General features: G+C 40.2%; 7 non-coding genes across 7 annotated transcripts; all 7 read left to right on the plus strand.

The window, feature by feature from the left end:
- Positions 1-15: 15 nt before the first annotated feature.
- Positions 16-87, plus strand: TRNAD-GUC (transfer RNA aspartic acid (anticodon GUC)). Its single transcript has one exon. It is a non-coding gene; the product is annotated as a tRNA-Asp (tRNA).
- Positions 88-2,125: 2,038 nt separating this feature from the next.
- On the plus strand, positions 2,126-2,197 carry TRNAD-GUC (transfer RNA aspartic acid (anticodon GUC)). Its single transcript has one exon. It is a non-coding gene; the product is annotated as a tRNA-Asp (tRNA).
- Positions 2,198-13,115: 10,918 nt separating this feature from the next.
- TRNAD-GUC (transfer RNA aspartic acid (anticodon GUC)) lies at positions 13,116-13,187 on the plus strand. The gene has a single exon. It is a non-coding gene; the product is annotated as a tRNA-Asp (tRNA).
- Positions 13,188-13,819: 632 nt separating this feature from the next.
- Positions 13,820-13,891, plus strand: TRNAD-GUC (transfer RNA aspartic acid (anticodon GUC)). Its single transcript has one exon. It is a non-coding gene; the product is annotated as a tRNA-Asp (tRNA).
- A 2,037-nt stretch (positions 13,892-15,928) lies between these two features.
- TRNAD-GUC (transfer RNA aspartic acid (anticodon GUC)) lies at positions 15,929-16,000 on the plus strand. The gene has a single exon. It is a non-coding gene; the product is annotated as a tRNA-Asp (tRNA).
- A 2,040-nt stretch (positions 16,001-18,040) lies between these two features.
- Positions 18,041-18,112, plus strand: TRNAD-GUC (transfer RNA aspartic acid (anticodon GUC)). Its single transcript has one exon. It is a non-coding gene; the product is annotated as a tRNA-Asp (tRNA).
- A 630-nt stretch (positions 18,113-18,742) lies between these two features.
- On the plus strand, positions 18,743-18,814 carry TRNAD-GUC (transfer RNA aspartic acid (anticodon GUC)). Its single transcript has one exon. It is a non-coding gene; the product is annotated as a tRNA-Asp (tRNA).
- Positions 18,815-25,526: the final 6,712 nt, after the last annotated feature.

The following is a 25,526-nucleotide window of genomic DNA, read 5'->3' on the forward strand; positions in this document are numbered from 1 at the left end:
ACTGATGCCAATAAGTCCTCGTTAGTATAGTGGTTAGTATCCCCGCCTGTCATGCGGGAGACCGGGGTTCAATTCCTCGACGGGGAGGCGATTCCTTTTATTCACACAATTAAATAAAATGATGTACTTTTTAACATTGTAAAATATATCTGTCATTATCCTTGCCTATTCCGATTGAGAAAAAAGGTTGAATTCACCGATGGACAAAATGCTTACTGATGTGTTAACTGAAATTCATAATATGCTCTGAATATTTCAATATGCACAGGCGTACCATCAAAAACACTTTACATCTGCATTCTCTTGGAAAATGAGATGAAGCACTGGTGAATCCTAGGCTGCTGTTCCACTCGATTGGCACAATTTACAAGTAGAATGACTGCTTTTGGTTAGTAGTGACCCCTGGTGGCTAATAGTTATAAGCTGCAAATGGTAAAGTGAGCTGATTATATAGATATATATATATATAAATATATATATTGATAGTTAGAAAGATAGCTAGATAGACAGATCGATAGATAGATATTTATTTCAATGAAATAATTTCTTGATAAAACTGATTGTTTTTGGCTAGGAATTTCTGTATTGTAATATTTAGGAAAAAAGATTACTTGTCCTAACCAAAAGCAGCAAATCTGCCTATTACAATACTGTGAATTGATCGATGGTATGCCTTAACCCCAAGGAGGTGAGCACTGTTTAACTGATGCCAATAAGTCCTCGTTAGTATAGTGGTCAGTATCCCCGCCTGTCACGTGGGAGACTGGGGTTCAATTCCCCGACGGGGAGGTGGTTCCTTTTATTCACACAATTAAATAAAATGATGTACTTTTTAACATTGTAAAATATATCTGTCATTATCCTTGCCTATTCCGATTGAGAAAAAAGGTTGAATTCACCGATGGACAAAATGCTTACTGATGTGTTAACTGAAATTCATAATATGCTCTGAATATTTCAATATGCACAGGCGTACCATCAAAAACACTTTACATCTGCATTCTCTTGCAAAATGAGATGAAGCAGTGGTGAATCCTAGGCTGCTGTTCCACTCGATTGGCACAATTTACAAGTAGAATGTCTGCTTTTGGTTAGTAGTGACCCCTGGTGGCTATTAGTTATAAGCTGCAAATGGTAAAGTGAGCTGATTATATAGATATATATATATATAAATATATATATTGATAGTTAGAAAGATAGCTAGATAGACAGATCGATAGATAGATATTTATTTCAATGAAATAATTTCTTGATAATACTGATTGTTTTTGGCTAATAATTTCTGTATTGAAATATTTAGGAAAAAAGATGACTTGTCCTAACCAAAAGCAGCACATCTGCCTATTACAATACTGTGAATTGATCGAGGGTATGCCTTAACCCCAAGGAGGTGAGCACTGTTTAACTGATGCCAATAAGTCCTCGTTAGTATAGTGGTCAGTATCCCCGCCTGTCACGCGGGAGACCGGGGTTCAATTCCCAGATGGGGAGGCGATTCCTTTTATTCACACAATTAAATAAAATGATGAACTTTCTAACATTGTAAAATATATCTGTCATTATCCTTGCCTATTCCGATTGAGAAAAAAGGTTGAATTCACTGATGAACAAAATGCTTACTGATGTGTTAACTGAAATTCATATTATGCTCTGAATATTTCAATATGCACAGGCGTACCATCAAAAACACTTTACATCTGCATTCTCTTGGAAAATGAGATGAAGCAGTGGTGAATCCTAGGCTGCTGTTCCACTCGATTGGCACAATTTACAAGTAGAATGACTGCTTTTGGTTAGTAGTGACCCCTGGTGGCTAATAGTTATAAGCTGCAAATGGTAAAGTGAGCTGATTATATAGATATATATATATATATATAAATATATATATTGATAGTTAGAAAGATAGCTAGATAGACAGATCGATAGATAGATATTTATTTCAATGAAATCATTTCTTGATAATACTGATTGTTTTTGGCTAATAATTTCTGTATTGAAATATTTAGGAAAAAAGATGACTTGTCCTAACCAAAAGCAGCACATCTGCCTATTACAATACTGTGAATTGTTCGAGGGTATGCCTTAACCCCAAGGAGGTGAGCACTGTTTAACTGATGCCAATAAGTCCTCGTTAGTATAGTGGTCAGTATCCCCGCCTGTCACGCGGGAGACCGGGGTTCAATTCCCCGACGGGGAGGCGATTCCTTTTATTCACACAATTAAATAAAATGATGAACTTTCTAACATTGTAAAATATATCTGTCATTATCCTTGCCTATTCCGATTGAGAAAAAAGGTTGAATTCACTGATGAACAAAATGCTTACTGATGTGTTAACTGAAATTCAGAATATGCTCTGAATATTTCAATATGCACAGGCGTACCATCAAAAACACTTTACATCTGCATTCTCTTGGAAAATGAGATGAAGCAGTGGTGAATCCTAGGCTGCTGTTCCACTCGATTGGCACAATTTACAAGTAGAATGACTGCTTTTGGTTAGTAGTGACCCCTGGTGGCTAATAGTTATAAGCTGCAAATGGTAAAGTGAGCTGATTATATAGATATATATATATATAAATTACCTACTGGCGGTCGCCAGTAGGTATATATAGTTAGGATTTTTTCTCTATGGGTTTTTTGAAAATTCTATGTCTAATAACTTTGGCGTTTGTGGACGGAATTGGCTGAAATTTTCAGGAAAATGGCACATTTTGTTTCTGAGCAGCCCTTGAAAATTTGGGGGGGGTTCGTCAAGGGGGGGGCGATAAAAAAGGGGGGTCCCAAAACGCGTTTTTCCCATGTTAATTTCCATAGGGCGGTTGGCCTCACTTTTAGCCCGAACGGCTGAATGGATTTGCACGAAACTTGGCAAAATTGTAGGGACTGGTAGCCCGATGTGCCTTTTGTAGGTCTCAATATATGTGCTCCAGTGGATTTTGAGAAATTAACGTTTAAAAAAAGATATATATCTGTAACAGCGGACCGGGCAGCGCTCTGGTTCGCGGACTTTTCGCGCAACGGAGCTTTGTGAAGCGAAGCTGATTGGTTCTCCGGCGTCTGTCAACATTCCAAACAGTCCGTAGCGGCCGCCATCTTGTCTCTCGGTAGGATCGAGAGACAAGAGGAGGCCAAAGCAAATTACCATAAGGGGGCATAGTACATTGTCGCTCACCCCCTAGGTTTGATGTGGAGGTTTTAAAAGGGCCCCGCGGGGCAAAAAAAATATAAAAATAATAATAATCGAACAGCTGAATGGATTTGCACGAAACTTGGCAAAATTGTAGGGACTGGTAGCCCGATGTGCCTTTGCTAGATCTCAATATATGTGCTCCAGTGGATTTTGAGAAATTAACGTTCAAAAAAAGGTATATATCTGTAACAGCGCACCGCTTCGCGTACTTTTCGCGTTACGGAGCTTTGCGAAGCGAAGCTGATTGGCTCTCCGGTGTCTGTAAACATTCCAAACAGTCCGTAGCGGCCGCCATCTTGTCTCTCGGTAGGATCGAACAGCTGAATGGATTTGCACGAAACTTGGCAAAATTGTAGGGACTGGTAGCCCGATGTGCCTTTGCTAGGTCTCAATATATGTGCTTCAGTGCAAATTTGAAAAATTAACGTTCAGAAACAAGATATATATCTGTAACAGCGCTCCGCTTCGCGGAGATAAAATTATATGTGTATTACCTAGCTGTTGCTAACACCAGTTAGCGATGGCTAGTAGAAGATAGCGACCATCTTGGGCCCCACTTTGCATGTGAGTGATATTTATCACTAATGACATGCAAAGTGGGCATGCCAAGATGTTAGCGACTGGAAACAGTCGCTAACATCGCTATCTCCTATTATCAACTTTTGGAAATATTCGAGATAAGGGCGAATATCTCTAAAAGCTACCACCTGCCCTGAGCAGTTCTTAGCCATGTTATCCAATGGGAGGTGGATAACATGGCTAAGAGCATTAGCTCGGTAATGCATGAATATCGCTGAGTTTTCAGCGATATTAATGCATTGCGGTCGTTTTTTATCGTATTTCCGATAAACCTTGATAATAGCAAGGTTTATCTGCGATAATTTCTGACGGTAAAAAAATTGTTGCTAAGCATCGTTAGGGATAAATATCGCTTAACTTTGGTAATATGCCCCAACGTCTGTTAACGTTCGATTCGAAGGAAATCAGGAAGTGTTGAAAAACATTGTCTGCGCCATCTTGTCTTTTTTCAAATGCCACACTTTTGTCGTGCACGGCAGCCATTTTAGATGCCTTGACCAGACCCACTCTGTGCACGCTGTCGATCCTTAGCATGGCTCCCCACCCTCGCAAGCATCTCCCCCAGGCAGTGGTCACCCCCGCTCTCTGTCTTATGCATGGGTAATAAACCTCCCCCATCTGCGCTGCTGTTCCCTGAGAATCACACCCTGTGCCCGCCCGACACCTCCCTTTCGCCCTATTCACTACCGCACCCTGTGACACTCCTTTTCCTCTGTGTCCGATTGTCCAGGCTGGTCCTAGGGTAGTTTATGGCCACAGCTGTAAAGAATCACCCCTCTTCAAAGGAGTTATAGTAGATCAAGGCCCACACTCGATGAGATCCGTCACAGCAGAAGCGTTGCTATTATCTGAAAACCATCCTGTATTGTGATTGGGGAGGGGACCGAGCCTGAAGCGGAAGATTCCAGGGATGACTCTTTGTACATCAAAGTTTTTACAATTATGTGTCACATTAAAAATATATAGCACTCCGACAAAGTAGTAAGATTATAAAACTTTAATAATTTATAAATATATACAAGAAAACAAAAATAGTAATAACATATAAACATTTTTAGGGAAAAACAACGAAGTAGCGGTCGGCTGTGCGAATAGTCCCAACGCAGCACAACGTCCAGATTTCCGGCGTGGGGCGTCGCGGGGGGTGGGTCATCAGTAGCAAACTGTTGTGCGAATAGTTCCAAGGCAGCAGAACGCGCCGAAATCTAGATGACACGAAAGTGATGTCTAGTAAGTTGCCACCCAGCAAATAACGGCATGGGGCGTCGCGGGGGGTGGGTCATCAGTAGCAAACTGTTGCGCGTATAGTTCCAAGGCAGCAGAACGATGGCACCAAGGTGATGTCCAGTAAGTTGCCGCACTGGTTTTGGTATCCTACAATGCTGCTCCGAATAACGGCGTGGAGCGCCCCGGGGGAGGCGGCGTGAATGGGCCTCTCCAGGTGGAGTCTCGTCTGTTGTAGTTGGGCGCCCCTTTACCGTTTCAGTTGCCATTCCGTCCGTTTTTGGTCCACTGTGTCAAAAGCCGCAATTCAGCTGAGTTGCGCCCACTCTTGCGGTGCAGCGATAGGCGGCTGTCACAGGACTCTCAAAATGGCGGCAGGCTGTTTCCTTTTTGGGCCTGGTCCACTGACACCTTGGAAATCGGACGCTTGTCTGCTAGGTCTTGGACCTCATTCTCGAAAGCGTCCCCTCCGCCTTGAGAATTCATCAAAAGTTTTGGGGGCTCCGACTCCTGCAGGCTTCTGGTGGGGAGCGGCTGCCATGATTGCTCGCGGAATGACCACGACTGAGCTACGAGATGGTGGTGCTTTCATGCTGACGCCAGCTTCAGTCTGAAACATCCAGAAACAAGGTGGGGCTTTCATCGTTTGGGGAAAAAAAAAAGTTTTCATCCTATGAAAAGTGTTGTTTTTAGGTCACATGATCAAGCCTTCCATCATTAGGAAACCAAAAGTAAAATGAACCAATGAAAAGTTTTATAAACAAGTCACATGACCTGTTATGCGGCATAGGGTGTAAAATTAGGAGAAAATACGTTGGCACGTGAGGCGGCGTCAGTAGCGGACCGATGTGCGAATAGGCCGAAGGCAACACAACGCGCCAAGATCCGGATGGCACCGAGGTGGTGTCCAGCAAGTTGCAGCACTGGTGTGGCCATCCTACAATGCTGAAAGTCGGCGTGGGGCGCCCCGTTGGCTTGTGAGTTGGCGTCAGTAGCGGACCGATGTGCGAATAGGCCGAAGGCAGCACAACGCGCCAAGATCCGGATGGCACCGAGGTGGTGTCTAGTAAGTTGCCGCACTGGTGTGGCTATCCAACAATGCTGAAAGTCGGCGTGGGGCGCCCCGTTGGCCTGTGAGTTTGCGTCAGTAGCGGACCGATGTGCGAATAGGCCGAAGGCAGCACAACGCGCCAAGATCCGGATGGCACCGAGGTGGTGTCTAGTAAGTTGCCGCACTGGTGTGGCCATCCAACAATGCTGAAAGTCGGCGTGGGGCGCCCCGTTGGCCTGTGAGTTTGCGTCAGTAGCGGACCGATGTGCGAATAGGCCGAAGGCAGCACAACGCGCCAAGATCCGGATGGCACCGAGGTGGTGTCTAGTAAGTTGCCGCACTGGTGTGGCCATCCTACAATGCTGAAAGTCGGCGTGGGGCGCCCCATTGGCCTGTGAGATGGCGTCAGTAGCGGACCGATGTGCGAATGGGGCCAAAGGCAGCGCAACAATATTTTCTGATTTGAAGACACCACAAGGCGCTGAGATGCCAAGATCCGGATGGCACCGAGGTGGTGTCTAGCAAGTTGTGGCACTGGTGTGGCCATCGTACAATGGTAAAAGTCGGCGTGGGGCGCCCTGTTGGCCTGTGAGATGGTGTCAGTAGCGGACTGATGTGTGAATGGGGCCAAAGGCAGCGCAACAATATTTTCTACTATATTTTCGGAGTAGAAGACACCACAAGGCGCTGAGATGCCAAGATCCGGATGGCACCGAGGTGATGTGTAAGTTGCGGACCGATGTGCGAATGGGGCCAAAGGCAGCTCAACAATATTTTCTGAAGAGAATACACCACAAGGCGCTGAGATGCCAAGATCCGGATGGCACGGAGGTGATGTCTAAGTTGCGGACCGATGTGCGAATGGGGCCAAAGGTAGCGTAACAAGATTTTCTGTATGGAAGATACCACTAGGCGTTGAGATGCCAAGATTCGGATGGCACCGAGGTGATGTCTAGCAAGTTGTGCCACTGGTGTGGCCATCGTACAATGGTAAAAGTCGGCGTGGGGCGCCCTATTGGCCTGTGAGATGGTGTCAGTAGCGGACTGATGTGCGAATGGGGCCAAAGGCAGCGCAACAATATTTTCTGACTGACACCACAAGGCGCTGAGATGCCAAGATCCGGATGGCATCGAGGTGATGTCTAAGTTGCGGACTGATGTGCGAATGGGGCCAAAGGCAGCGTAACAATATTTTCTGTATGGAAGATACCACTAGGCGTTGAGATGCCAAGATTCGGATGGCACCGAGGTGATGTCTAGCAAGTTGGTGTGGTCATCCTACAATGCTGAAACTCGGCGTGGGTCACCCCATTAGCCTGTGAGATGGCGTCAGTAGCGGACCGATGTGCGAATAGGCCGAAGGCAGCACAACGCGCCAAGATCCGGATGTCACCGTGGTGGTTTCATAGTTGAGAGGCACTTCATCTGCAGTGGGGCGCCGAGATCCGGATGGCACCGAGGTGATGTCTAGCAAGTTGCTGTACTGGTGTGGTCATCCTACAATGCTGAAATGTAGTGGGGCGCCCCTTTACCGTTTCAGTTGCCATTCAGCTGAGTTTCGGCCGCTCTTGATGCTACAGCGACAGGCGGCTGCAAGAGGACTCTCAAAATGGCGGCCTGTTCTTTGGATTTGGGCCTGGTCCACTAAAATGGCCCTGGGACACCTTAGAACTCGGACGCTCGATTTTTTTTTCCTTTCCTGTACATGCAAAAAAAGGTAAATGCCCGGTATGTTACACGCTTCATCTGCCACGATGAACTCTCCAGAGGAACCGAAAAAAAATATAGTTGTGGTAACTATACCATGCATCGTCATATGGAGAGGTGGCACCAATTAATTATAGTGCTGCATAAAAGAGAGATTTGGAGGAGAACCCCTGACCTGCTAGTACATTCATCAAAGAAGTGGCACTGAGAGCTTCAGAGGCAAGGGAAACGGTCCCAAATATTTAGAAGAACTTTGGAAAGATTAAAATGACATGTTTAGATTGTGGTAAATTAATTTCATGTGGGCAGATGAGTGTTACTCTAATAAATACAGCATATGAACATCATCATAGTCGATGGTTGGTAGAGACATTTTGACTATATCCTGGACCTGCCCGTCCTCGCCCAAAATGGCGCCGGAATAAATGGGACTCGTAACTCCTTGTTGTGTACTGGTTGCAGAACCTTGAAATCACGAGATACGTATGCAGTTTTGAAGCACATGGCGGGCGGGGACGAGAATTGATTGAATATTTCGACATCCCTATTGATATTAAGTTCTGATGTGTTATTGATTACTGTACTGTTGAAAATTCGAATTAACGTCACCCATGGTACTTGCCCGCAAATGTATATCTAGATAATTTTATTGTAACTGGCCCTGTCATATTTTAATTATAAAATGTACGTCCACCGATTCCGTAACTGTTAGACACCTTAGTTTTTGCAACCTAATGGCCCGCCCGTTACGTTCCTCTACAGTGTAAATGTCTATTCATCATATACGATTACAGTTTGCTCCGTGGCAGGCCCACGTGGTTATAGGCTCGTATTTGTATAATGAAATTTTCACAATAAAGGTTTTTAAAAGAAAACATGGAAGTAGTGTATACATTGGTAAAGTTTTTAATAATAGTCACTGTTTTAGAATCATTAAAAGGCAAGTGAAATAAAGCAGACCAATTACATGAAGGGTAAAAGGTATAATACGAAGGAACGCAGTAAAGATAAATGGTCAAGGGCTGTTGTGTTTTCTATTCCTGCAACATAAAGTGATCGATAAGAATCTCATATTCAGGCGTATCGGCGACTAAGACAGCAGGTCGACCCTCTTTTGCTCAACGGCTCCGTCATGGGACGAAGAAACGCTCTTTTTCTCGAAAAAAGAATATATTTTACTTGCAGGACAGTTGTAAAATTTCCGGTAAAGTACATTAGCCTGGAACATTATAACATATATTTAAGAGAAAATAATGTTCGGAAGTAATTAAAAGCGTAATTTTTAGGTGATATGACCAAGGCTTTCATCATTAGAATAGGAAAAGTAAAATGAACCAATGAAAAGTTTTATTAACAAGTCACATGACTTGTTATGCTTACGTTACGCGCTGCGCGCCCCGGATGACTTCCGGATGCGCTAACCCGGCGCGTCATATGACGCATTACGCGACAACGCAGGTCCAGAATATAGTCAAAATGTCTCCACCAACCAGCGGTCGAAACACAACCCCTTTCAGCAGGCTAAATAGTTCTGTTAAATGACAACAGAAGGGACAGGCAACAAGAACCATCAGTCAAAGAGGGGAGGGCTAGTTCTTCTCTACCGGGTTACATTGGGGCGCTACCGGAACTGATCGAATTGGTAGTCTACAGTGTTTCTGGATGTTTCAGACCGAAGCTGGGGTTAGCATGAGAGCAGCACCATTTCGTAGCTCCGTTGTGGCCATTCCGCAACCAATCATGGCAGCCGCTCTTTATCGTTATTTTGGGCGGGGTGGGTGGCGGAGCCGAGCTGTTTTGCAGCCATCATTGTGTGGAGTTCAGTTCATCTCACTAGTTTTGTATTTTCATGAGGGGTTGTTCCTAATGTTTCTATTTTAGCGAGGTCAAAAAGAGATCCCATTAGTGGCCTACTGATTTTGCTCGATTCCTTTTCTTTTTTTTTACACGATTTTTCGTTATCTGCAAAGACTAAACAGAGTATTGCGACTCTGTGTTTGTTTGTAAATAGAGAATGAACCAAAGAGAACTAATTCTAAAACAGTAAATACTTGGATAACAATCAATCAAATGGAGAGAGAAGCAGGCACGACGGATTACAACGGGGGCAAAGGCCTGCGTTAACTACCTTTCACTATCTGCAAAGAGAGAGTACTCCTAATAGAAATGAGGGGGGGGGGGCACCATTCAAAGCAGATCAGTGTGCATAAACACGAAAATGTTTTCACTTACCACGTACTTGACATTCGACAGCCTATGATATTTGCTATTAAAAAACCATTGAAATTCACTGAAAAAACCATAGGTTATAGACCATATATAGTTAGGAATTAGCATTTACAAAACCTTGAAAATTCACTGAAAAAACCATAGGTTATAGACCATATATAGTTAGGAATTAGCATTTAAAAAACCTTATTTTACTCACACAAAACCATTGAAATTCCATATATAGTTAGTTGCACTAACTATATATCGCGCACCCGCAATCCACTGCTGATCATGTCACATATTACATCATTCATGACATGGTCAGTGACATCACTGATGACATCACTGATGACATCTCAAATGACATCACTGATGACATCACTGATGACATCTCATTTGACATCAATGACCACATCACTGATGATATCATTCATGTGACAATACAATGCATCTCCTCACATTTTAATATAACCTCTGTTTCACCCAGTGTTAAATACAGAGTATAATTTTTGAAACCATTGACACACCAATACTAGTTACTACATACGTACTCACTGATTCCTACGTCTACACACACATTCACTCATTCACCCATACAATCATTCATACATACAATCACTCATCTTTACAACACTATCATATGCACTCATACACCTATACAGACACTCACACTCTGCCACTCATCCATGGAGTTACTCACACACCTAGTCAGTCCTGTAAAGAATCAATCACACTTCCATTTTCTTGTCTATACAGTTAATCATAGAGCACCTTACATTTTCAAACATATAGTAACACATACTTACTTTCTTATACAATCATTGATACAAGTACACATTGATCTGCACAGAGTCACACACCTCCCAGCCAGCCACACACACACTCAGTCTCCCATACAAATACTTGGACAATCAATCAATAACCCATATAGTTAATCATATAGCTACTGATCAACACATGCAGTAGTTTACAGAACAACAGACATAATGATGCACAAATTAAGACAGTTTAGTCACTAACCCATGCACTCAGTGAGACACATTTAATCACTCACTCATACATTCAGTCATGCACCTACTAAATCCTTCGTCCAGACAGTTATACATCTACTCATTCTTCAATATCTAAAACATATTTAAACATTACAGAAACACACAGTCACTGGATGATGTCATCAGTGATGTCATCAGTGATGTCATCAGTGATGTCATTTGAGATGTCATCAGTGATGTCATCAGTGATGTCACTGACCATGTCATGAATGATGTAATATGTGACATGATCAGCAGTGGATTGCGGGTGCACGATATATAGTTAGTGCAACTAACTATATATGGAATTTCAATGGTTTTGTGTGAGTAAAATAAGGTTTTTTAAATGCTAATTCCTAACTATATATGGTCTATAACCTATGGTTTTTTCAGTGAATTTTCAAGGTTTTGTAAATGCTAATTCCTAACTATATATGGTCTATAACCTATGGTTTTTTCAGTGAATATATATATTGATAGTTAGAAAGATAGCCAGATAGACAGATCGATAGATAGATATTTATTTCAATGAAATAATTTCTTGATAAAACTGATTGTTTTTGGCTAGGAATTTCTGTATTGTAATATTTAGGAAAAAAGATTTCTTGTCCTAACGAAAAGCAGCAAATCTGCCTATTACAATACTGTGAATTGATCGAGGGTATGCCTTAACCCCAAATAGGTGAGCACTGTTTAACTGATGCCAATAAGTCCTCGTTAGTATAGTGGTCAGTATCCCCTCCTGTCACGCGGGAGACCAGGGTTCAATTCCCCGACGGGGAGGCGATTCCTTTTATTCACACAATTAAATAAAATGATGTACTTTCTAACATTGTAAAATATATCTGTCATTATCCATGCCTATTCCGATTGAGAAAAAAGGTTGAACTCAGTGATGGCCAAAATGCTTACTGATGTGTTAACTGAAATTCAGAATATGCTCTGAATATTTCAATATGCACAGGCGTACCATCAAAAACACTTTACATCTGCATTCTCTTGGAAAATGAGATGAAGCAGTGGTGAATCCTAGGCTGCTGTTCCACTCGATTGGCACAATTTACAAGTAGAATGACTGCTTTTGGGTAGTAGTGACCCCTGGTGGCTAATAGTTATAAGCTGCAAATGGTAAAGTGAGCTGATTATATAGATAGATATATATATATATAAATATATATATTGATAGTTAGAAAGATAGCCAGATAGACAGATCGATAGATAGATATTTATTTCAATGAACTCATTTCTTGATAAAACTGATTGTTTTTGGCTAGGAATTTCTGTATTGTAATATTTAGGAAAAAAGATTACTTGTCCTAACCAAAAGCAGCAAATCTGCCTATTACAATACTGTGAATTGATCGATGGTATGCCTTAACCCCAAGGAGGTCAGCACTGTTTAACTAATGCCAATAAGTCCTCGTTAGTATAGTGGTCAGTATCCCCGCCTGTCACGCGGGAGACCGGGGTTCAATTCCCAGACGGGGAGGCGATTCCTTTTATTCACACAATTAAATAAAATGATGAACTTTCTAACATTGTAAAATATATCTGTCATTATCCTTGCCTATTCCGATTGAGAAAAAAGGTTGAATTCACTGATGAACAAAATGCTTACTGATGTGTTAACTGAAATTCATAATATGCTCTGAATATTTCAATATGCACAGGCGTACCATCAAAAACACTTTACATCTGCATTCTCTTGGAAAATGAGATGAAGCACTGGTGAATCCTAGGCTGCTGTTCCACTCGATTGGCACAATTTACAAGTAGAATGACTGCTTTTGGTTAGTAGTGACCCCTGGTGGCTAATAGTTATAAGCTGCAAATGGTAAAGTGAGCTGATTATATAGATGTATATATATATAAATATATATATTGATAGTTAGAAAGATAGCTAGATAGACAGATCGATAGATAGATATTTATTTCAATGAAATAATTTCTTGATAAAACTGATTGTTTTTGGCTAGGAATTTCTGTATTGTAATATTTAGGAAAAAAGATTACTTGTCCTAACCAAAAGCAGCAAATCTGCCTATTACAATACTGTGAATTGATCGATGGTATGCCTTAACCCCAAGGAGGTGAGCACTGTTTAACTGATGCCAATAAGTCCTCGTTAGTATAGTGGTCAGTATCCCCGCCTGTCACGTGGGAGACCGGGGTTCAATTCCCCGACGGGGAGGCGGTTCCTTTTATTCACACAATTAAATAAAATGATGTACTTTTTAACATTGTAAAATATATCTGTCATTATCCTTGCCTATTCCGATTGAGAAAAAAGGTTGAATTCACCGATGGACAAAATGCTTACTGATGTGTTAACTGAAATTCATAATATGCTCTGAATATTTCAATATGCACAGGCGTACCATCAAAAACACTTTACATCTGCATTCTCTTGGAAAATGAGATGAAGCAGTGGTGAATCCTAGGCTGCTGTTCCACTCGATTGGCACAATTTACAAGTAGAATGACTGCTTTTGGTTAGTAGTGACCCCTGGTGGCTAATAGTTATAAGCTGCAAATGGTAAAGTGAGCTGATTATATAGATATATATATATATATAAATATATATATTGATAGTTAGAAAGATAGCTAGATAGACAGATCGATAGATAGATATTTATTTCAATGAAATAATTTCTTGATAATACTGATTGTTTTTGGCTAATAATTTCTGTATTGAAATATTTAGGAAAAAAGATTACTTGTCCTAACCAAAAGCAGCACATCTGCCTATTACAATACTGTGAATTGATCGATGGTATGCCTTAACCCCAAGGAGGTGAGCACTGTTTAACTGATGCCAATAAGTCCTCGTTAGTATAGTGGTCAGTATCCCCGCCTGTCACGTGGGAGACCGGGGTTCAATTCCCCGACGGGGAGGCGGTTCCTTTTATTCACACAATTAAATAAAATGATGTACTTTTTAACATTGTAAAATATATCTGTCATTATCCTTGCCTATTCCGATTGAGAAAAAAGGTTGAATTCACCGATGGACAAAATGCTTACTGATGTGTTAACTGAAATTCATAATATGCTCTGAATATTTCAATATGCACAGGCGTACCATCAAAAACACTTTACATCTGCATTCTCTTGGAAAATGAGATGAAGCAGTGGTGAATCCTAGGCTGCTGTTCCACTCGATTGGCACAATTTACAAGTAGAATGACTGCTTTTGGTTAGTAGTGACCCCTGGTGGCTAATAGTTATAAGCTGCAAATGGTAAAGTGAGCTGATTATATAGATATATATATATATAAATATATATATTGATAGTTAGAAAGATAGCTAGATAGACAGATCGATAGATAGATATTTATTTCAATGAAATAATTTCTTGATAATACTGATTGTTTTTGGCTAATAATTTCTGTATTGAAATATTTAGGAAAAAAGATGACTTGTCCTAACCAAAAGCAGCACATCTGCCTATTACAATACTGTGAATTGTTCGAGGGTATGCCTTAATCCCAAGGAAGTGAGCACTGTTTAACTGATGCCAATAAGTCCTCGTTAGTATAGTGGTCAGTATCCCCGCCTGTCACGCGGGAGACCCGGGTTCAATTCCCCGACGGGGAGGCGATTCCTTTTATTCACACAATTAAATAAAATGATGTACTTTCTAACATTGTAAAATATATCTGTCATTATCCATGCCTATTCCGATTGAGAAAAAAGGTTGAATTCAGTGATGGCCAAAATGCTTACTGATGTGTTAACTGAAATTCAGAATATGCTCTGAATATTTCAATATGCACAGGCGTACCATCAAAAACACTTTGCATCTGCATTCTCTTGGAAAATGAGATGAAGCAGTGGTGAATCCTAGGCTGCTGTTCCACTCGATTGGCACAATTTACAAGTAGAATGACTGCTTTTGGTTAGTAGTGACCCCTGGTGGCTAATAATTATAAGCTGCAAATGGTAAAGTGAGCTGATTATATAGATATATATATATATATAAATATATATATTGATAGTTAGAAAGATACCAGATAGACAGATCGATAGATAGATATTTATTTCAATGAAATAATTTCTTGATAAAACTGATTGTTTTTGGCTAGGAATTTCTGTATTGTAATATTTAGGAAAAAAGATTTCTTGTCCTAACGAAAAGCAGCAAATCTGCCTATTACAATACTGTGAATTGATCGAGGGTATGCCTTAACCCCAAGGAGGTGAGCACTGTTTAACTGATGCCAATAAGTCCTCGTTAGTATAGTGGTCAGTATCCCCTCCTGTCACGCGGGAGACCAGGGTTCAATTCCCCGACGGGGAGGCGATTCCTTTTATTCACACAATTAAATAAAATGATGTACTTTCTAACATTGTAAAATATATCTGTCATTATCCATGCCTAGTCCGATTGAGAAAAAAGGTTGAATTCAGTGATGGCCAAAATGCTTACTGATGTGTTAACTGAAATTCAGAATATGCTCTGAATATTTCAATATGCACAGGCGTACCATCAAAAACACTTTACATCTGCATTCTCTTGGAAAATGAGATGAAGCAGTGGTGAATCCTAGGCTGCTGTTCCACTCGATTGGCACAATTTACAAGTAGAATGACTGCTTTTGGTTAGTAGTGACCCCTGGTGGCTAATAGTTATAAGCTGCAAATGGTAAAGTGAGCTGATTATATAGATATATATATATATATAAATATATATATTGATAGTTAGAAAGATAGCCAGATAGACAGATCGATAGATAGATATTTATTTCAATGAAATCATTTCTTGATAAAACTGATTGTTTTTGGCTAGGAATTTCTGTATTGTAATATTTAGGAAAAAAGATTACTTGTCCTAACCAAAAGCAGCAAATCTGCCTATTACAATACTGTGAATTGATCGATGGTATGCCTTAACCCCAAGGAGGTGAGCACTGTTTATCTAATGCCAATAAGTCCTCGTTAGTATAGTGGTCAGTATCCCCGCCTGTCACGCGGGAGACCTGGGTTCAATTCCCTGACGGGGAGGCGATTCCTTTTATTCACACAATTAAATAAAATGATGAACTTTCTAACATTGTAAAATATATCTGTCATTATCCTTGCCTATTCCGATTGAGAAAAAAGGTTGAATTCACTGATGAACAAAATGCTTACTGATGTGTTAACTGAAATTCAGAATATGCTCTGAATATTTCAATATGCACAGGCGTACCATCAAAAACACTTTACATCTGCATTCTCTTGGAAAATGAGATGAAGCAGTGGTGAATCCTAGGCTGCTGTTCCACTCGATTGGCACAATTTACAAGTAGAATGACTGCTTTTGGTTAGTAGTGACCCCTGGTGGCTAATAGTTATAAGCTGCAAATGGTAAAGTGAGCTGATTATATAGATATATATATATAAATATATATATTGATAGTTAGAAAGATAGCTAGATAGACAGATCGATAGATAGATATTTATTTCAATGAAATAATTTCTTGATAATACTGATTGTTTTTGGCTAATAATTTCTGTATTGAAATATTTAGGAAAAAAGATGACTTGTCCTAACCAAAAGCAGTACATCTGCCTATTACAATACTGTCAATTGTTCGAGGGTATGCCTTAACCCCAAGGAGGTGAGCACTGTTCAACTGATGCCAATAAGTCCTCGTTAGTATAGTGGTCAGTATCCCCTCCTGTCACGCGGGAGACCAGGGTTCAATTCCCCGACAGGGAGGTGATTCCTTTTATTCACACAATTAAATAAAATGATGTACTTTCTAACATTGTAAAATATATCTGTCATTATCCATGCCTAGTCCGATTGAGAAAAAAGGTTGAATTCAGTGATGGCCAAAATGCTTACTGATGTGTTAACTGAAATTCAGAATATGCTCTGAATATTTCAATATGCACAGGCGTACCATCAAAAACACTTTACATCTGCATTCTCTTGGAAAATGAGTGGAAGCAGTGGAGAATCCTAGGCTGCTGTTCCACTCGATTGGCACAATTTACAAGTAGAATGACTGCTTTTGGTTAGTAGTGACCCCTGGTGGCTAATAGTTATAAGCTGCAAATGGTAAAGTGAGCTGATTATATAGATATATATATATATATATATATAAATATATATATTGATAGTTAGAAAGATAGCCAGATAGACAGATCGATAGATAGATATTTATTTCAATGAAATCATTTCTTGATAAAACTGATTGTTTTTGGCTAGGAATTTCTGTATTGTAATATTTAGGAAAAAAGATTACTTGTCCTAACCAAAAGCAGCAAATCTGCCTATTACAATACTGTGAATTGATCGATGGTATGCCTTAACCCCAAGGAGGTAAGCACTGTTTAACTAATGCCAATAAGTCCTCGTTAGTATAGTGGTCAGTATCCCCGCCTGTCACGCGGGAGACCGGGGTTCAATTCCCAGACGGGGAGGCGATTCCTTTTATTCACACAATTAAATAAAATGATGAACTTTCTAACATTGTAAAATATATCTGTCATTATCCTTGCCTATTCCGATTGAGAAAAAAGGTTGAATTCACTGATGAACAAAATGCTTACTGATGTGTTAACTGAAATTCATAATATGCTCTGAATATTTCAATATGCACAGGCGTACCATCAAAAATACTTTACATCTGCATTCTCTTGGAAAATGAGATGAAGCACTGGTGAATCCTAGGCTGCTGTTTCACTCGATTGGCACAATTTACAAGTAGAATGACTGCTTTTGGTTAGTAGTGACCCCTGGTGGCTAATAGTTATAAGCTGCAAATGGTAAAGTGAGCTGATTATATAGATATATATATATATAAATATATATATTGATAGTTAGAAAGATAGCTAGATAGACAGATCGATAGATAGATATTTATTTCAATGAAATAATTTCTTGATAAAACTGATTGTTTTTGGCTAGGAATTTCTGTATTGTAATATTTAGGAAAAAAGATTACTTGTCCTAACCAAAAGCAGCAAATCTGCCTATTACAATACTGTGAATTGATCGATGGTATGCCTTAACCCCAAGGAGGTGAGCACTGTTTAACTGATGCCAATAAGTCCTCGTTAGTATAGTGGTCAGTATCCCCGCCTGTCACGTGGGAGACCGGGGTTCAATTCCCCGACGGGGAGGCGGTTCCTTTTATTCACACAATTAAATAAAATGATGTACTTTTTAACATTGTAAAATATATCTGTCATTATCCTTGCCTATTCCGATTGAGAAAAAAGGTTGAATTCACCGATGGACAAAATGCTTACTGATGTGTTAACTGAAATTCATAATATGCTCTGAATATTTCAATATGCACAGGCGTACCATCAAAAACACTTTACATCTGCATTCTCTTGGAAAATGAGATGAAGCAGTGGTGAATCCTAGGCTGCTGTTCCACTCGATTGGCACAATTTACAAGTAGAATGACTGCTTTTGGTTAGTAGTGACCCCTGGTGGCTAATAGTTATAAGCTGCAAATGGTAAAGTGAGCTGATTATATAGATATATATATATATAAATATATATATTGATAGTTAGAAAGATAGCTAGATAGACAGATCGATAGATAGATATTTATTTCAATGAAATAATTTCTTGATAATACTGATTGTTTTTGGCTAATAATTTCTGTATTGAAATATTTAGGAAAAAAGATGACTTGTCCTAACCAAAAGCAGCACATCTGCCTATTACAATACTGTGAATTGTTCGAGGGTATGCCTTAACCCCAAGGAGGTGAGCACTGTTTAACTGATGCCAATAAGTCCTCGTTAGTATAGTGGTCAGTATCCCCGCCTGTCACGCGGGAGACCGGGGTTCAATTCCCCGACGGGGAGGCGATTCCTTTTATTCACACAATTAAATAAAATGATGTACTTTCTAACATTGTAAAATATATCTGTCATTATCCATGCCTCTTCCGATTGAGAAAAAAGGTTGAATTCACTGATGAACAAAATGCTTACTGATGTGTTAACTGAAATTCATAATATGCTCTGAATATTTCAATATGCACAGGCGTACCATCAAAAACACTTTACATCTGCATTCTCTTGGAAAATGAGATCAAGCAGTGGTGAATCCTAGGCTGCTGTTCCACTGGATTGGCACAATTTACAAGTAGAATGACTGCTTTTGGTTAGTAGTGACCCCTGGTGGCTAATAGTTATAAGCGGCAAATGGTAAAGTGAGCTGATTATATAGATATATATATATATATAAATATATATATTGATAGTTAGAAAGATAGCTAGATAGACAGATCGATAGATAGATATTTATTTCAATGAAATAATTTCTTGATAAAACTGATTGTTTTTGGCTAGGAATTTCTGTATTGTAATATTTAGGAAAAAAGATTACTTGTCCTAACCAAAAGCAGCAAATCTGCCTATTACAATACTGTGAATTGATCGATGGTATGCCTTAACCCCAAGGAGGTGAGCACTGTTTAACTGATGCCAATAAGTCCTCGTTAGTATAGTGGTCAGTATCCCCGCCTGTCACGTGGGAGACTGGGGTTCAATTCCCCGACGGGGAGGCGGTTCCTTTTATTCACACAATTAAATAAAATGATGTACTTTTTAACATTGTAAAATATATCTGTCATTATCCTTGCCTATTCCGATTGAGAAAAAAGGTTGAATTCACCGATGGACAAAATGCTTACTGATGTGTTAACTGAAACTCATAATATGCTCTGAATATTTCAATATGCACAGGCGTACCATCAAAAACACTTTACATCTGCATTCTCTTGGAAAATGAGATGAAGCAGTGGTGAATCCTAGGCTGCTGTTCCACTCGATTGGCACAATTTACAAGTAGAATGACTGCTTTTGGTTAGTAGTGACCCCTGGTGGCTAATAGTTATAAGCTGCAAATGGTAAAGTGAGCTGATTATATAGATATATATATATATAAATATATATATTGATAGTTAGAAAGATAGCTAGATAGACAGATCGATAGATAGATATTTATTTCAATGAAATAATTTCTTGATAATACTGATTGTTTTTGGCTAATAATTTCTGTATTGTAATATTTAGGAAAAAAGATTTCTTGTCCTAACGAAAAGCAGCAAATCTGCCTATTACAATACTGTGAATTGATCGAGGGTATGCCTTAACCCCAAATAGGTGAGCACTGTTTAACTGATGCCAATAAGTCCTCGTTAGTATAGTGGTCAGTATCCCCTCCTGTCACGCGGGAGACCAGGGTTCAATTCCCCGACGGGGAGGCGATTCCTTTTATTCACACAATTAAATAAAATGATGTACTTTCTAACATTGTAAAATATATCTGTCATTATCCATGCCTATTCCGATTGAGAAAAAAGGTTGAATTCAGTGATGGCCAAAATGCTTACTGATGTGTTAACTGAAATTCAGAATATGCTCTGAATATTTCAATATGCACAGGCGTACCATCAAAAACACTTTGCATCTGCATTCTCTTGGAAAATGAGATGAAGCAGTGGTGAATCCTAGGCTGCTGTTCCACTCGATTGGCACAATTTACAAGTAGAATGACTGCTTTTGGTTAGTAGTGACCCCTGGTGGCTAATAGTTATAAGCTGCAAATGGTAAAGTGAGCTGATTATATATATATATATATATATATATATATAAATATATATATTGATAGTTAGAAAGATAGCCAGATAGACAGATCGATAGATAGATATTTATTTCAATGAAATCATTTCTTGATAAAACTGATTGTTTTTGGCTAGGAATTTCTGTATTGTAATATTTAGGAAAAAAGATTACTTGTCCTAACCAAAAGCAGCAAATCTGCCTATTACAATACTGTGAATTGATCGATGGTATGCCTTAACCCCAAGGAGGTGAGCACTGTTTAACTAATGCCAATAAGTCCTCGTTAGTATAGTGGTCAGTATCCCCGCCTGTCACGCGGGAGACCGGGGTTCAATTCCCAGACGGGGAGGCGATTCCTTTTATTCACACAATTAAATAAAATGATGAACTTTCTAACATTGTAAAATATATCTGTCATTATCCTTGCCTATTCCGATTGAGAAAAAAGGTTGAATTCACTGATGAACAAAATGCTTACTGATGTGTTAACTGAAATTCAGAATATGCTCTGAATATTTCAATATGCACAGGCGTACCATCAAAAACACTTTACATCTGCATTCTCTTGGAAAATGAGATGAAGCAGTGGTGAATCCTAGGCTGCTGTTCCACTCGATTGGCACAATTTACAAGTAGAATGACTGCTTTTGGTTAGTAGTGACCCCTGGTGGCTAATAGTTATAAGCTGCAAATGGTAAAGTGAGCTGATTATATAGATATATATATATATAAATATATATATTAATAGTTAGAAAGATAGCTAGATAGACAGATCGATAGATAGATATTTATTTCAATGAAATAATTTCTTGATAATACTGATTGTTTTTGGCTAATAATTTCTGTATTGAAATATTTAGGAAAAAAGATGACTTGTCCTAACCAAAAGCAGCACATCTGCCTATTACAATACTGTGAATTGTTCGAGGGTATGCCTTAACCCCAAGGAGGTGAGCACTGTTCAACTGATGCCAATAAGTCCTCGTTAGTATAGTGGTCAGTATCCCCTCCTGTCACGCTGGAGACCAGGGTTCAATTCCCCGACGGGGAGGCGATTCCTTTTATTCACACAATTAAATAAAATGATGTACTTTCTAACATTGTAAAATATATCTGTCATTATCCATGCCTAGTCCGATTGAGAAAAAAGGTTGAATTCAGTGATGGCCAAAATGCTTACTGATGTGTTAACTGAAATTCAGAATATGCTCTGAATATTTCAATATGCACAGGCGTACCATCAAAAACACTTTACATCTGCATTCTCTTGGAAAATGAGTGGAAGCAGTGGAGAATCCTAGGCTGCTGTTCCACTCGATTGGCACAATTTACAAGTAGAATGACTGCTTTTGGTTAGTAGTGACCCCTGGTGGCTAATAGTTATAAGCTGCAAATGGTAAAGTGAGCTGATTATATAGATATATATTACCTACTGGCGGTCGCCAGTAGGTATATATAGTTAGGATTTTTTCTCTATGGGTTTTTTGAAAATTCTATGTCTAATAACTTTGGCGTTTGTGGACGGAATCGGCTGAAATTTTCAGGAAAATGGCACATTTTGTTTCTGAGCAGCCCTTGAAAATTTGGGGGGGGTTCGTCCAGTGGGGGCCGAGAAAAAAGGGGGGTCCCAAAACGTGTTTTTAACATTGAGTTTTCCATAGGGCGGTTGGCCTCACTTTTAGCCCGAACGGCTGAATGGATTTGCACGAAACTTGGCAAAATTGTAGGGACTGGTAGCCCGATGTGCCTTTTGTAGGTCTCAATATATGTGCTCCAGTGGATTTTGAGAAATTAACGTTTAAAAAAAGATATATATCTGTAACAGCGGACCGGTTAGCGCTCTGGTTCGCGGACTTTTCGCGCAACGGAGCTTTGTGAAGCGAAGCTGATTGGTTCTCCGGCGTCTGTCAACATTCCAAACAGTCCGTAGCGGCCGCCATCTTGTCTCTCGGTAGGATCGAGAGACAAGAGGAGGTCAAAACAAAGGGGGAAATAACTATAAGGGGGCATAGTAGATCCTCGCTGACCCCCTAGGTTTGATGTGGAGGTTTTAAAAGGGCCCCGCGGGGCAAAAAAAAATAATAAAAATAATAATTGAACGGCTGAATGGATTTGCACGAAACTTGGCAAAATATTAGGGACTGGTAGCCCGATGTGCCTTTGCTAGGTCTCAATATATGTGCTCCAGTGGATTTTGAGAAATTAATGTCAAAAAAAGATATATATCTGTAACAGCGCTCCGCTTCGCGTAACGGAGGTTTGCGAAGCTGATTGGTCATTCTGTCACTGGGCTATAGTTGGGCTACATCTGGCTGATATTTGGGCTACATTTGTTTTTTTGTGTGTCTGGCGGCCATCTTTGGGCTACATTGGGCTACATTGGGCTTCATTGGGCTACATTCGGCTAATTAGCAAATAGCTCATCGCAAACTAGGAATGGTAAAGAATCGCTATTTATTCCTTAAAGTTCGCTATTTAGGAAATGCAAATAACTTTTATGATACATATGGCGGTTCATCTCTAACAAGATAAGAAGCATAGGGATAGATTTATGATGACTGGCGCATCACCAGGGATGTGTTAGTCATTCTGTGCCGCTGTTCCGTCACCTATGGTGTGCTGCATTTACAATGCGGCGCATCATGGGGCAAAAACAGCACAGATGCGTGATGTATCTGTGCCGTAAAGGTGGCGCATTGCTGGAGTTGTATCGCAAGTGTGATGAAGCTCCAGCAAGGGTCGGGGGTGCCCTTGTCGCAGGGTTTCTGTTCTCACACAGAACTGTGGACAGAGGATTGGAACCTCGGCGAATTAGGGTGTCCCAAAACTCACGTTAGTAATCAAAAACTATTTAGCAAGCTAGGTACAGTGTCACATTGGATATAACAAACTCTCAATGTTTAGACAATCCAGAATATGAACTTATAGTACCTCAGGATACGTGGAACTCATGAACAGTCGGTCGTTATATATTTCTTAGAAACCAGAACATGGAGTTAAGAAGAACACATGTGTATTTGAAATGTTTATTTACTAATGCCGTCTTCTCAGGCGTAGTACCTTAGATAATAAAAGTACACATATTATCAGTAGCAAAATTACCAGCATAGTTACTAGTACATAAAAAGTGAATGGTGATAGTATGTTAACATGCTGTAAATGAATAAGAGTTAGCAACACTTATAAGCAGCCGCGGGCCGTGGAGGGAGTTACGGTGAGGCAGGGAGGCGGGGAGGGGGAGAAGCAGGGTGGAGAATACAAGTACACATATTATCAGTAGCAAAATTACCAGCATAGTTACTAGTACATAAAAAGCGAATGGTGACAGTATGTTAACATGCTGTAAATGAATAAGAGTTAGCAACACTTATAAGCAGCCGCGGGCCGTGGAGGGAGTTACGGTGGGGCAGGGAGGCGGGGAGGGGGAGGGGCAAGGTAGAGAGGGCTCCACCCTGCTTCTCCCCCTCCCCGCCTCCCTGCCCCATCGTAACTCCCTCCACGGCCCGCGGCTGCTTATATCTCACCCTCCCTAATACACATATTATATTATTTGCTAAGAAGGTCTCTTTGTGTTGGTTTAGGGCGTGTCCATACTTTAGTGTCTTACATTTGAAGGAATCACATCAGCATACACCAGCTCTCTCTTCATGTGAACCGCATCAACTGTTGTGTATGTGTGTTCGGCAAAGCAATATAAAACCCGCCTCATGCCCAGAATTGGCAGAAGTTGCACTTATGTTATGAGTATGAAGTCGTGGAGATCAGACCTCATAACAATTCTGTATCGTGTTGTTCTTGAAACTTTAGCACTCGCTGTACAGATATAGTTTAACAAGTAAAGCAGATAGTAGACCAATAACATATTATTCTCATGTAAACCACGATGAACTACTAGGTGGAAAGCTAAAGCAACAACTAAGTGTCGTGTGCAGAAGTTGCAAAAAAGGAAAAATGGCGTTTAAACCGGTAATGAGCCCATGCTAACTTAACACGGTGTAAAGATATCCAGGACCTAGATGACACCTCCTCATGATCCGGAAACGAACTGAATAAGATAATAGAAGTGCCATCTCATGAGAGCAGATTGCAAGTTTATATGTGGACGGTCCGCAAGGTAAAGCATTAAAAACTAGGAAAATTCAATGCTAAAGAAAAATAAAACAGCCAAGTACTTTATCGAGTCTTAAGCCAATAGGCAAGGTAAATAATAAAAACTTGACAAATAAGTCAATGAATTGTCAATGAAATGCTAGTACTCAGCATATGAAACATGAAAAAGGTCTATGACATAACTGTGTATGCAAAATAAGCTGCAACAGCCTCCAATAGGAAGTCACCGTCTTCATCCGAAAACAGTTCAGCCATCCAATTTAAAAGCGGAAAAGAACATACGTGCTCTCCCAGCACCGGATCCTCTATCACCATCAGAGGACAGCTCGGTGGGTTTTCAAGAAAGCTGTGTTCCAAGAAAGACTGTGCTGCCGCCAGTAAATTCCAGGGACCAAGTAGTCCATGCATCAATGCCACAGCCATAATCCTTTCGCCAGGACAAATCAACTCGTGAGTAATGATAGGAGTCATCAGCTGATTAAAGTCGACGTCAGGAGAAACCGGTCCGCAGAGACACAAATCAATGGCCCAATCGAAATCACAGGTCAGGCAGTGAAATACAGGCTGGACACAGGTGAAGTAGGAGAACCGAAAAGATAATCCATATGCCGTGCTTAATATCGCCAACGGCATTGTGCCATAATATTCTAGCATGCGATTGCGGAACAGTGTCAGCAGCTGCAGGGTCGGAGGTTGCATAGGAGGGACATCCATATTTAAAAATGTAAAAAAGCACAAGAGCGTCCGCTGGTAATGCAAGTAAAAATGCAATCCACGAAGCAGAGTGGAGAAAATGGAATGAAAGGGAGCAGGGATGACTCCAAAGATTTTCTCA

Source organism: Lissotriton helveticus, chromosome 1_2 (assembly GCF_964261635.1).
Source record: "Lissotriton helveticus chromosome 1_2, aLisHel1.1, whole genome shotgun sequence".
Lineage (NCBI taxonomy): Eukaryota > Metazoa > Chordata > Amphibia > Caudata > Salamandridae > Lissotriton > Lissotriton helveticus.